This window comes from Cervus canadensis, chromosome 10 (assembly GCF_019320065.1).
Source record: "Cervus canadensis isolate Bull #8, Minnesota chromosome 10, ASM1932006v1, whole genome shotgun sequence".
Classification (NCBI taxonomy): domain Eukaryota; kingdom Metazoa; phylum Chordata; class Mammalia; order Artiodactyla; family Cervidae; genus Cervus; species Cervus canadensis.
The window spans coordinates 63,053,827-63,067,784 of record NC_057395.1 but is presented as its reverse complement, the minus strand read 5'-3'; the positions used below and the strand labels follow the sequence as shown (position 1 = coordinate 63,067,784).

At 39.7% G+C, this 13,958-nt stretch overlaps 1 protein-coding gene across 2 annotated transcripts in view; it reads right to left on the bottom strand.

The window, feature by feature from the left end:
- The window catches only part of ACSS2 (acyl-CoA synthetase short chain family member 2), a 44,651-nt gene that overhangs the window by 15,160 nt on the left and 15,533 nt on the right, over nucleotides 1-13,958 (bottom strand). The window lies entirely within an intron of this gene.

Below are 13,958 nucleotides of genomic sequence, written 5' to 3'. Positions count from 1 at the left end.
AGCTCACACACTAGCAAAGTAATGCTCAAAATTCTCCAAGCTAGGCTTCAACAGTACATGGACCAAGAACTTCCAGATGTTCAAGCTGGATTTACAAAAGGCAAAGGAACCAGAGATCAAATTGGAACATCTATTGGATCATAGAAAAAGCAAGAGAATTCCAGAAAAACATCTGTGGTTGTGTGGTTTAGTCGCTAAGTCGTGTCCAACTGTTGTGACCCCAGGGACTATAGCCAGCCAGGCTTCTCTGTCCATGGGATTCTCCAGGCCAGAATACTGGAGTGGGTTGCCATTTCCTTCTCCAGGGGATCTTCCCGACCTAGGAATTGAATCCGGGTCTCCTGCATTGCAGGTAGATTCTTTACCTACTGAGATGAGGGAAGCTACTTCTGCTTTATTGACTATGCCAAAGCCTTTAACTGTGTAGATCACAACAAACTGCAAAAGATTCTTAAACAGATGGGAATACCAGACCAACTTACCTGCCTCCTGAAAAATCTGTATGCAGGTCAAGAAGCAACAGTTAGAACTGGACGTGGTACAATGGACTGGTTTCCAAATAAGGAAAGGAGTACATCAAGGCTGTTATATTGTCACCCTGCTTATTTAACTTATATGCAGAGTACATCATGCGAAATGCTAGACTGGATGAAACTCAAGCTGGAATCAATACTGCCGGGAGAAATATCAATAACTCCAGATACACAGATGACACCACCCTTAGGGCAGAAAGCGAAGAAGAATTAAAGAGCCACTTGAAGAAAGTGAAAGAGCAGAATGAAAAAGCTGGCTTAAAACTCAACATTCAGAAAACTAAGATCATGGCATCTGGTCCCATCACTTCATGGAAACTGATGGGGAAACAATGGAAACAGTGACAGATTTTATCTTTTGGGGCTCCAAAATCACTCCATATGGTGACTGCAGGCATGAAATTAAAAGACGCTTGCTCCTTGGAAGAAAAGCTATGACCCATCTAGACAGCATATTAAAAAGCAGAAACAATACTTTGCCGACAAAGGTCTATCTAGTCAAAGCTATTGCTTTTCCAGTAGTCATGTATGGATGTGAGAGTTGGACCATTAAGAAAGCTGACCACCAAAGAATTGATGCTTTTGAACTGTGGTGTTGGAGAAGACTCTTGAGAGTCCCTTGGACTGCAAGGAGACCAAACCAGTCAATCCTGAAGGAAATCAGTCCTGAATGTTCATTGGAAGGACTGATGCTGAAACTGAAACTCCAATATTTTGGCCACCTGATGTGAAAAACTGACTTATTAGAAAAGACCCTGATGCTGGGAAAGATTGAAGGAAGGAGGAGAAGGGGACAACAGAGGATGAGAAAGTTGGATGGCATCACTGACTCAACGGACATGAGTTTGAGCATACTCCGGGAGTTGGTGATGGACAGGGAAGCCTGGCATGCTACAGTCCATGGGGTCACAAAGAGTCAGACATAACTGAGCAACTGAACTGAACTGAACATAAAAAGACATGTAAATTTTTAAATGAACTTGAAAACTGAATTTTAATTCTGTTCAGAAGAGAAATAAATACTTTACAGTCCCCAAACAAGCATAGAATGGGGAGGTGGGAAAGAACTGCTTTAAGCACAGGACAGGCCTGTTAGACAAACATATATACATGCTTCTATGTTTACATGCTCTCTCTTTTTTTCTATACAAATGGTGGCATACAATATAAATTTTTCTGTATCTTGTTTTTTATTGAATATAATATGCATTCAATAAACTGCACAAATCTTAAATATAGAGCTTGATCACCTTACTTAATTTTTAAATTTAATAATATATCTTGATATCATTTTCCATCAAGACTTAAAGTGCTATTTCATTTTCTTTGTCATATGCATAATGTTCTTCCACTATTTGTGTGTGCCATAATTTATTTAACAAATAAATATTTCAATGAGTATCTTTATTAATATGTCATTTCTCACTTGAAAATATATCTGTAGGATGAATTACTAGAAGTGAAACTGTTGGGTCAAAAATATGGACATTTTAAATATTGGTAAATACTAGAGGATAAGTTCTTTAAGTAGGATGGTCAAGGAAGGACTCTCTCTGGAGAGGTGATATTTGAGCTAATACCTGAGCAATGAGAGTAGGCAAATGTATGAGTTCTTGAGAAGAGTATCCTGGGCAAAGAGAACATCAAAAGTTGGAAAAATGATGAGGTAGTAAAGAGCTTGGCCTATTCAAAGAACAGAAGGGAAGCTAATATGGCTGGAGCAGAGTGAACAAGAAGGAGAGTAAGAATCAGAAGTAGGCAACAGCCAGATCACATAGGGCTTTGTAGGCATGGTAAGAAATTTGAATTTTATTCAAAGGAGATTCTTCCTGGCTTTGCTTATACACAAAGTGCCACTTCCACAATCTTAATCATGCCAATGCCCCTTCTCAGAATGCCTTCCCACCTCCTTTGGGCAGCACCACGTAGCCCTCCATAAAGATCACTGTGCTTCCTCTCCTTCCTTACCACCCAGAGAACTTATGAAGGAGGTAACTAAAACCCAGAGAGAGGTAGGAGCTTGATCAAGGTCACAATAATAAGCGGCAGAGCCAAGAATAGATCCTCTGGTCTTCTGACTTCAAGTCAGGACTGTTTCTCCTCATAGTGTGAAGGACAAGGACTAGCAGGGAAGCCAGGTCTTTGGCGATTTCACGGAAGATTATCAGCTTCTTTCCAGCTCCTGGCTCAATGAGTTAAGTCACTATCCTCTCATTGGCTTTGCCTTCCTAGGGCTAAGAGGAGAAAAGCACAGAGAGCTGTCTAAAGCGGGAAGGATCTGGGAGAGAGGAAGCTGGCAAATGGCCCTGAATGCCGGATGCAAAAAAAGTCACTTCCTTAATTGGCTCACTGACAAGTGGCCCACGGGGACATCTCTAGTTACAGCTAAATGCTGACGTACACCTCACACCCATGCACACGTGTCCCCATATGTATACTGACCTGTGTACCCCTGCATACGTAGAAACATGTATACTAATATAAAAAACACTGCAGACACAGAAACTGCTCATTTTCACACATAGAAACAAATAGCATTAATATATGGATATAGGACTCGAACATGGGCCCATCTGCAAGTATATGCACCACACACTTATGTATCTACCTATGTGCACCCTCCAGAAACTATCAAATTATTCTGTTTTATTTTCTTTTATTTGAAATTAGCTCATGTATTTTATTCACTTGTGTATTATCTATATCTTTCACTGGAATATAAACTCCACGATAACAATGACCTAGTCTGTCTTGTTTATTGCTACATCCCTAGCAATAAGATTTGATACCCAGAATAGAGCCTGGTACATAGAAGGTGCACAGGCACAGATAAGAACAAACCTATACAAGAATACAAGAACAGCTTACCTGAGCCCACTTCCAGTTACACACACACACACACGAGTGTACATCTCTCTCCCTGGCTCTGTACTCAAGTTATACATTATTGATGTAGGCACCTTACTCCTTCCAGTGTCTTCTTTCTCTGACATACACAACTGGCTGGGGCCCCTGGCTTGTTGGGAGAGGGGAGGGAGCACACACGCACACACACACATGTGCATGGGGACACACACACCCAAAATGTAATATTACTCAGCCATAAGAAAAGAGTGATGGAGAAGGAAATGGCAACCCACTCCAGTATTCTTGCCTGGAAAAGTCCATGGACAGAGGAGCCTGGCGGGCTGCAGTCCATGGGGTTACATGACTGAGCATGTGTGCACGAGGGTGGAGGGAGGTGGGTTGGTAGCAATAAAGTGGTAGAACTAAAAAAAAAAGAAAAGAAAAGAGTGAAACCTTGCCATGTGTGATAATAGAGATGGACTTGAGGATATTATGTTAAATGAAGTAAATCAGAGAAAGACAGATACCCTATGATTTCACTTATATGTGGACTCTTAAAAACAAACATAATGAAACAGAAACAGATTCATAGATACAGAGAACAAACTGGTTGTTGCTGGGGGCAGAGGTGGGGTGGGGAATGGGTGAAACAGATGAAGGAGCTTAAGAGGTACAAAATTCCAGCTATAAAATAAATGTCTTGTGGATGTAATGTATAGCATAGAAAATATAGTAATAATACTACAACTTTGTATGGTGACAGATGGTAACTAGACTTATTTTGATGATCATTTTTGTAATGTATAAAAATATTGAATCATGATGCTATACACCTAAAACCAATATTGTAAGCAAATTATACTTCAATTTAAAAAAGACTAGGTGAAATATCAGTATGTATTAAGTATATAAAATGAACAAGTGAGTGTCTATAATATAAATCTCTACATTTTATATATTCAGAATGTTTCATAATTTTTAAATTTGAATAATAAATAAATAAAATATTTTACTGTATCAAAAAAATAAAAAGAAAGAAGCAAACAGCAGCATGTGCACAATGACACTTAGTTTTAGGGGGAAAAATAGGGAGGTGTGGGGACTGGAAAACTTGAGAATACATGCTCTGGAAAGAGGAGGCATCTAGCACTTAAACGTGATGCCTATTAACTTTTGCCCTCTGGGAATGAGGTCTCAATACTGCCCAATTTTCCAGTTTTTCAAGAGAGACTTGAAATCTGTTTCTGAATTTTAAGTGATGCAATTGACTTTAAACACTGTGGTCAAACAAAACTATTAATGAGAGATTTAGCTGTTGGGCTACAGATTGGGAACACTTGCAGCAGACCCAGCTTTTTTTTTTTCCCCTTTTACCTGGAAGCCATACAGTATGGGACAGCTCAAAGTATATAATCTTTTTTTAAGGAAAACTTCTACAACTAGCTTATCCTTATACTCTCCATATTCACTATTATCCATTACTGATGCAAAATATATTCAGAATTAGACTACTTCCTTCACATCTACTACCATCATAGTCCAAAGTCACCATTTTAAGTATGTCAGATCATGTCATTCCTCTGATCAAAATGTTCAGATGTCATCCCATATCATTTTGAGTAAAAGTCCTCACACTGACCTACTACATGATGTATTCCCTCATTACATCTCTGTCCTCAAATACTCCCATTCTCTCTTCCTCTCCCCACCTCTCTGCTCCAGCCACATAGCCTCTTTACTGTTTGGCAACACCAATCACACTTAACCTCAGAACTTGTGCCTTCCACTTGAGTATTCTTCCCCCAGAGAGCTACATGACTTATTCCCTATCTTTTGAGTTATTGCTCAAATGTTGGCTTCTCAGTGAGGTCATCCTTGACCACGCCATATAAAAAAGCACTTGTCCACCCCCAGTTCCAGATACTCCAAGGTAACATCTTCCAGAAAGTCTTCTCTAATTCCTCTTTCTCCTCACCTACCTCAAAGCGGAAAATTCTTTCTTCCTTCCAAGCCCCTTTATCTCACTTTCCTTGTGGTCTATTGGTTCTACCTTGTATTACATTTATTGGGGCCTTACTGTCCTCATTATACCCTGGGCTCTTCAAGGGAAGGAACCGTGTCTTCTTCCTTTCTGTCTTCTCTAAGCACAGTTGGCACAGTAAATACTTAAGATTCATGGTCAAATCAGTGAAAAACGTATAGCTAACTAATGACAAGGGAAGACTGCAGCTCTTTCTCTTTGTATGAGGATAGTCATTGAACTGGAGATTTTAGTTTCCTAAACTAGCAGAAAAGTAAAGCACAAGATAGGAGGAAAGAGCTGAGCAAAAAAAAAAAAAAAAAAACAACACACACACACACAAAAAACAGATGGGGAAAACTGGGTTCCTCACTAAAGCATCACAAGGCAGGATCTAATCTAGTGAGTTAGGTCTTCCAGAGGAGAAGTACCCAGATGAGAGGAGTCAAAACTGTTATAAAAGGAAGACTGGACTTATCTGTTTAGCCTGGAGGTGAGAATATAATGAGAAACCTGATAGTAAGTCTCAAATACCTGTATCTCTGTTGCTGCCACCCTAGTATGAGCCACCTTCATGTCTTGCCTGGATGACCACAGTGACCCCACACTGGCCTCCCACTACACTCCTGCCCCTTCCAATTTATACATAAACCAAAATGATCTATTATAAACACAGACCAGGCTACAGTATCTTCTCCAACTCATTATGTGCCATTGTTCCATTCTGTTCACCAGACTCCAAACACATTAGCCTTCTGACTGAGAGAAAATGCCATGTTCTTTTACTATCTTTCCTGAACTCCTCGAATGGTTTGCTCTACCTCATGTTTCAGATCTCAGTTTAACTGTCACTTCCCTAGTGAAGCGTTCCATGACCAGCATCAGTCCTTCCTGATATTCTTCATCACAAAATTGTTCTTTTTTATAGCATTTTTCTCAAGTTGTAATTGTCTTATTTATTTACTGTTTTTTGGGGTTTTTTGCTAATTGTCTGTCTCACCTACTAGACTGTAAGCTTCCTGAAGGCAGAGACCAAGTTACTCTTGTTCACTACTGAATCCCCAACACCTTGCAAAGAACCTTGTATATAATAGGTGCTCAATAAATACTTTCTGAATGAATGAATGAACCTGAAGGATTATTATGGGAAAGAAACAAATTAGTATTTTGTAACTATAATTGGAAGAGCTAGGTCAATTGGGAGAGTGCAATATAAGGAAAGCCTTTCCAAATGTCAGGCTTCCCTGGTGTCTCGGATGGCAAAGAATCTGTCTGCAATGAGGGAGACCCAGGTTCGATCCCTGAGTCAGGAAGATCTCCTGAGGAAGGGAATTGCTACCCACTCCATTCTTGCCTGGAGAATTCCATGGACAGAGTTGCCTGGCAGGCTATAGTCCATGGGGTTGCAAAGAGTCGAACACAATTGAGTGATTAACACTTTTTCTAAATGCCAGGGTTGTCCAGAAGCGTAGGATTGTGCAGGTTGGAACAGGGAAACCCTGTCATCTATTTGATCATTCTCGAGGGAGTGGGGTCCTTGGAATTTCATTTTATAAGCAACCCATGTGATTTGTGTTCAGTGAACTTTCAGATGACCTTTAAGACCCTTCCAGTTTTGAGATTCTTTGATTTGGGAAAATTAAGAAATAATGTGTTCTGTGATCCATGAAGCACTGCACAAATGTGAAGCACTTAGATATAAGTATACCCTCAATTCACTTTCCGATTCACCAAGGGAGCAGGGTGTGGGAGCAACATAGCTTGACCCATTAGCAGCTTAATGTTCCCTCTGGATACTCCTGGCTGAACAAGGAAAAGGGCTGGAGGAGGAGGTGGGAGGAGGCAAATACCAAAGACTGAATCATAAATCACTTAGAATGCCAGAGGAAGATAGGGCTTTTGATGTTCACCACTCTTATACACTGATGAGAGACCAAATGCACAGATGGGAAGTGATGGCCTGGAGGTTACCTAGCACTTAGCAGCACTATTGTTGTAAAGCAGAGCTATCCAATATGGTAGCCACAAGCCACATATAGCTACTGAACACTTAAAATGTTGTGGGGGAACTGAATTTTTAATTTAATCTATTTTAAATATTAACAGTCACCTGTGGCCAGCTCTAGAGTCTATATGCCTCAGGGCATTCTCCTGCTAAATGAACTGGCCTACAAAAGTGGAGTGATGCTTCCAAAACCCAGGATTAGCAGAAAGAAGAAAATCAAAGTGCAGGAGTCCTGAGAACTGTGGGGTTAAAGTCCACCAAGTGTGGATTTTAGTAAAACTATAATAACCCAAGAGAACTGAAAACATACACCCATACAAAAACTTGTACACAGAAATTCATAGCATTATCATTCATGATGTCAAAAAGTGAAAACAATCCAAGTATACATCAACTGAAGAATGGATAAATAAAATGTGGTATATCCATACAATGGAGTATTATTTTGTATAAAAAGGAATAAGGTACTGACACATGCTACAACATGGATGAACCTTGAAAAAGGTAAAAGGAACTAGACACAAAAGGTCACATATTGTATGATTTCATTCATATGAACTGTCCAGAAGAGCAAAATCATAGAGACAAAAAATAGATTAGTGATTGCCTAGGCCTGAGGCAAGGAAAGTTGGAAGAAAATGAAGAGTGATTGCTAATGAGTATGGGGTTTCTTTTTGGGGTGGTGAAAATGTTCTAAAATAGATTGTGATGATGTTTGTACAACTCTGAATATGCCAAAAATCACTGAGGTGTGCTTTAGATGGGCAAATTGTATGTTATGAATTATATCTCAAATTTAAAAAACTTATTGCAATTCTGACTGGAACTGCAAAAAGCACACAGAATAATTTGGAAGAAAGAGACATCTTTACAAATCTTTCTTTCCTGAAAGATTGTACCTTAGCACTATTCATTCATTCTTACTGTTTATTCATTCATACTGTCTGTATTTACCTAAAGACTTGGCATTTATTTATTTTATTTTTAGCATTATAGTCATAGTATACACCTGTTTCCCTCACTGGATTGTGAGCTTCTTAAAGGCAGACAGGATATCTTTTTATCTGTTTCCTCCTCAATGCCTAGCATAAAGTTTGACACATAGTAGGCACTTAATACATAACTGTGAAATGAGTGGATAAAAGAATGAATGAATAAACTTCTCTGCTTGCATGATCATCCAGATCTAGGCTGATCAGAGTGAGGAAACATAGAAGGAAAGAGGGGATTATAGAGGATACAAATGAAGACGACAGATGCTAAACAGGCAGGGGGAAATGGCAGACAGAGAGGAAAAGTTTAAAACTTGTGGAACGGGATTTGGAAACATATCTAGAAAAGTTTCTTGAGCCCCTACAATGGACTCAATCCTGGACTCTATGCCATGAAAGAGACTGGAAGAAACCCCTGAATATGAGGTTCAGGCTATGGGACACATGCTTTGCAATCTGAGCTATTAATACACCCTGTTCTCCTGCCAGCTATTTTTAGGCCGTAAGCCAGAGACCTTGCGCCTGTTCCCCTTGGCCAAAGTGGCTTTGGTGCCAGTTGGTTTCTACACATCTTCTCTGTCAAGAAGGCAGGCCTGGGCTAGTATAGAAGGTAACCCGTCTCCCAACGCCTACATGCCTTCTTACAGGAGGAAAATCATACTCATCCCTATCATCCAGTTGTTCCTACCATGCTAGTCTCCCCTAAAATAAATGAATGAGGGAAGCCCTCTCAGCTCCTTTGTTACTACTGTATTTGGAATGCTGCCTTAGACAAGAATATGCCTAGATTAGAAAAAGCAAGTGGGAAGAACAGACAGGGACAACATACTACATGTACATCAAGTCTCTCAAGTATAACAGACACATGCAAAAATATTCATGTCAATAGTTCTTTGCTATTTAGGTAGATATCATAGCTTAAATCAGTAGTTTTTAAGGTATAGTACTCTATTCCTATGGGTACCTGTGCAGGAAAAGTTTTAAGAGAGTAAGTGTCCAGAGTTTCAACTTTTATATGTACTCTTTCCTAACAGAGATCTAAATTGGTTTTCCTTTCCCATGTTCTTTCTCCCACTTTACAAAAAAAATGCCACATCTCTCTTTTATCCCAAACTTTATTATGCCTATACAATGCTGAGATTTAAAAAAAAACCACAAAAAACAAAAACCTCTACAGTGCCAAACAAAGGGACAATTTGAGAATGCATAAATTCAGAGGGAGAGCCCCAAGGAAGCAAATCAGAGAGCTTCTATAAGAAATCAATATTGAAAGGAGTAACATGTTGACAGAACTGTCTGTGCAAATTAGGTTATATGATGAACATTATCTATAAATTATATGAGCTAAATGTGCAGCTTCAAGATTTTGAAAAAGATATTATATATATATATACAATAAAAACACATTGGAAATTAGATTCTTTGCAGTTAATTAATCTTTTGATAAAATGTTTAAATCTGAACTTTAAAATGTATGAAGAGTTACATATCAAAATTCTTCTGGGTATTAGATCACTAACATAAATAATTACTTTTCAAAGATATCCTGCAACTGCCCACCACATCAAAAACATGTGAGGAAGTTTTAAAAATACAGTCAGAAGTCTTATCCTCTGAAAATTCTGATTCAATAGGCTGGGTGGAATCCAGGAATCTGGATTATTAACAATATCCTCAGGTAAATATTTGGGTCACCAGACATCGATTACTGTTTACCTCTAATTCAAATGTATGAATTTGCACAAAAGTACCCTTACTTCATACAATTTTAAATTGGCAACTCTTTGGAAGTCCTTGCTGAAAAATTCATAACTTTTAAAAAAAACTCAATCATTGATACAAAATAAAAGATCAGCCAATTCAATTTAGACCCTTAAGCTGTATTTTGTAGCCTATAAGATTGAAATGATAGACTGTCAAGGCCATGAAAATCCAGAAAAGACTAAGGGACTATTCTAGATCGAAGGAGACTAAAAAGACACGACAACTACACGTCATGTGTGATTCTGAACTAGATCCTTCTGCCATTAAGGACATTATTAGGACAAGTGGCAAAACTTCCGTGGAGTCTGAAGATTAGATGATAATGGTGTATCAGTATTGATTTCCTGATGTTGATAGCTGTATTACAGTTATACAGGAGAAAGACTTTGTTGGAAATGCACACTATTCAAGGTCTGCATCTTACTCTCAAATGGTTCAAGCAGCCGGGCGCGGCGGCGCGCGCCTGTAGTCCCAGCTACTCTGGAGGCTGAGGCTGGAGGATCGCTTGAACTCAGGAGTTCTGGGCTGCAGTGCACTATGCCAATTGGGTGTCTGCACTAAGTTTGGCATCAATATGGTGACCTCCCAGGAGTGGGGTACCACCAGGTTGCCTAAGGAGGTATGAATCGGCCCAGGTTGGAAACGGAGCAGGTCAAAACTCCTGTGCTGATCAAATGGTTCAAGAAAAGAGCTATTTGTATTGTATGTGCAATTTTCCTTTTTCCTTTTTTTCTTTAAGTGTTGATCCTGTTTTATTATCTGACTAGAAAATTAGACAATCCACCAGTCCAGGTGGCAATGGACGAGCTTAAACTTGCTCTTTATTGCCAGGTCCAGCCCCACCTTGGCCTTTCTCTTTCTTCCTCTTCACAAGGCCTCCTGATAAGGAAAACGGGAAAAAGACAAATGTCTTCCTGGGAGGCCTTGCAGACAATGAAGGATTCTATGTTCACTACCTGCTTACAGACTCTGATATGGTGCTGGCAGATCAGCACTCAGGCGAGGTGGATGGACTCAGCCAAGGCAAGCATGAAGACATCTCCAAAAAGCCCTTTACAGTCAGGCCCAGGTAATCCAGCTTTACCTTGCCCTTGAGCAAGCTCTGGATGCAGATGAGTCACTGCAGCAAGGTGTTGCTTTCAAATAGAGGTGTGCAGCAGCAGCTCTTAGCCAGAGGAAAGCTGACCCTCCAGGCTCCACGTGTGTTCAGAGGCCCAGATTTGCTGATTAGCTTCAGCTCTTGGTTGAAATGGGATCAACAGGGTCACATTTTGCTACAGACCCAGCACCAGGCCACTGGCCTGTCAGCTCCACATTCCTGCCTCTGCTCAAATACAGGCCCTGGTAACTGAGAAAGAGCTGTATTTGTAACTTTTCTATCAGTTTAAGAATGTTTCAAAACTTTAAAGATTAATAATACAGGCTAGAAACGGCTCATACATATATAGGGCCGCAAATGTTGAGTTCAAATTTTATTCTGTAGGTAAAGAAGAGTCAGAGAGTTTCTTAGACTAAAGGTTCTTTCCCAACTTCAAAACTTTTTACCTACTAAACTCCCAAGCCACAGAGGACTGGAAATGGATGATCTTCACCAGAGTGGCCACCCAACGATCAGCGCCTTCTGTTTGCCAAATTACGAAAGTAAGAGAGTAAGAGGCTATTCCTTACTTTCATATGCTTAAAATCTCTAATTAGAGAGATCTAAACCACCCACCATATCAGGCCAATATTGGGAAACAGCGACCAAGGGGAACAAGAAAATGCAGAAGTAGGAAATTAACAAAAAGGATGCAAAGAAATAACTTAAGCATGATTAATCATGAAACCCTTCCTAGAAATCGTGGATTCTGAGCCAAGTTTGAGAAAAGAGGCTACGCTCATCAGAGGAAAGAAGGATGTTTTGGAAAGGATAGAAAATTCATGTGTGGCTGCCAGTCCTGAATCCTTCTGCCTAATAATACCCTTAGACGTGTGTAATATGTGTGAATATGTATTAGCACCAATTCATAATAACACATCTTTTCAGTGTGTTTTCTTGTCTTTCATCTCAGATGATCCTTGTAGGAACTTTTTTAATCTGGCAGGACAAGATTTGCTATTCCCATTTGAAAGGTCAGGAAACTGAGGCTCAGAAGGGTTTCATCACTTGCCAAAGGTCATAAAGCAATGGTTAGCACCTCTGCCTGCAGATCCTTGAATAGGCTTTGGGGTGGGGGGTGGGGTTATTATTATTATTTTTTTTTAAATATATACATGATCAAGAGAGTGACCTTTTCAAAGTGTAACTCTTGTTATGTCATATCTCTACTTAAAATTCTTTATTGGCTACCTAACACATGTCACAGCTGCAATTTTACAGCTGTGTATGAACACAAATTTCTGATCCTTCCTCAAAGCTTTTCCTCCTAGTTTCTTCTCCAACTCAACTAATGGAAATTATATTTTTTCAGTGCTCAGACAAAAAAAAAAAAAAACCTTTATTTCTTGACTCCATTCTCTTATACCCCCACATCAAGTTCATCAGCAAATTCTATTGGTTCTCTCTGCCTTCAAAATATTGACAAATTCCAAAATCTGAGAAATTCCCTGATGCTTTCACTGTTGAGGGCCCGGGTTCAATCCCTGGTCTCAGGGAACTAAGATCCCATAAGCCTCACAGAATGGCAAAAAAAAAAAACAAAAAAAAAACCCTTTCAAATTCTAACCACTTTTCACATCTTCTACTGTTATCTCCATTATCATATCTTATCTCAATTGCTGTCATGTCCCCTTACTGGTTCCCTTGCTATTGCCCTATGCTTCCCACCCACTCTTCTCAAGGTAGCATGCAGACTATGTGCCATGCTGTGCTAAGTCGATTCAGTTGTGTCCAACTCTTTGTGACCGTCTGGACTAGCCCACCAGGCTCCTCTGTCCGTGGGATTCTCCAGGCAAGAATACTGGAATGGGTTGCCATGCCCTCCTCCAAGGGATCTTCCCAACCCGGGAATCGAACCCACATCTTTTACAACTCCTGCATTGGCAGGTGGGTTCTTTACCACTAGCACCACCTGGGAAGCCCCATGCAGACTATAGATAGTAGATATTCAGTTTTAAAAAATTGTTTAGTGAATGGATGAATGAGCACATCTCAGCTAAGAAAAGGATTTTACTTCCTTGATGTTTGCCCTTTAATGTGTTTAGCCTTATAAATTATCATTATAAACTGTGGTCAACATTTCTTAAGCCAACCCTAAACCATCTAAGTAAACTGGCTAAATAAGTGACAGAGGGTCAAAAGAGCTAGGTCTGTGAAAGAAGAAGCACAGAGTCTATAACAAAGAATATAAGTGTTCTCTCTAGAACAAGTTCAACTGCTATGTGATCTGGCCAAGTCACTTCCACTCCTGAGCCTTAAGTTCCTCATTTGTCAAGTGTTGCTGTGAACCATACCCAGGTTCAAAAAAACAAGGGAACAATTATACACATACAATGCAGACAAGACATAGTTTATTATTAGAATAAACAGAAAAGTCTTAGGCATTATGGGAGACTGAGTGGTAGAGTATGGCTGTCAATGGGTCTAATGTGATCTTAGCTATGCAAGGTCAGAGCAAAGAATGGTAATAATTCCCCGTCCAAGGCATACCATAGGTAGAGTACTTTATAAGTGATACTGGCCAACTAGAGAATGTATACAGGAAACCAACATGCACAATACAGTTGTTCCAGAAACTATACTATACAAGGAACTTGGGAATGTGGACTCAGGATTACCTCATCCATAAAACAAGGGCACTGACTAGATCAGGGGTTTC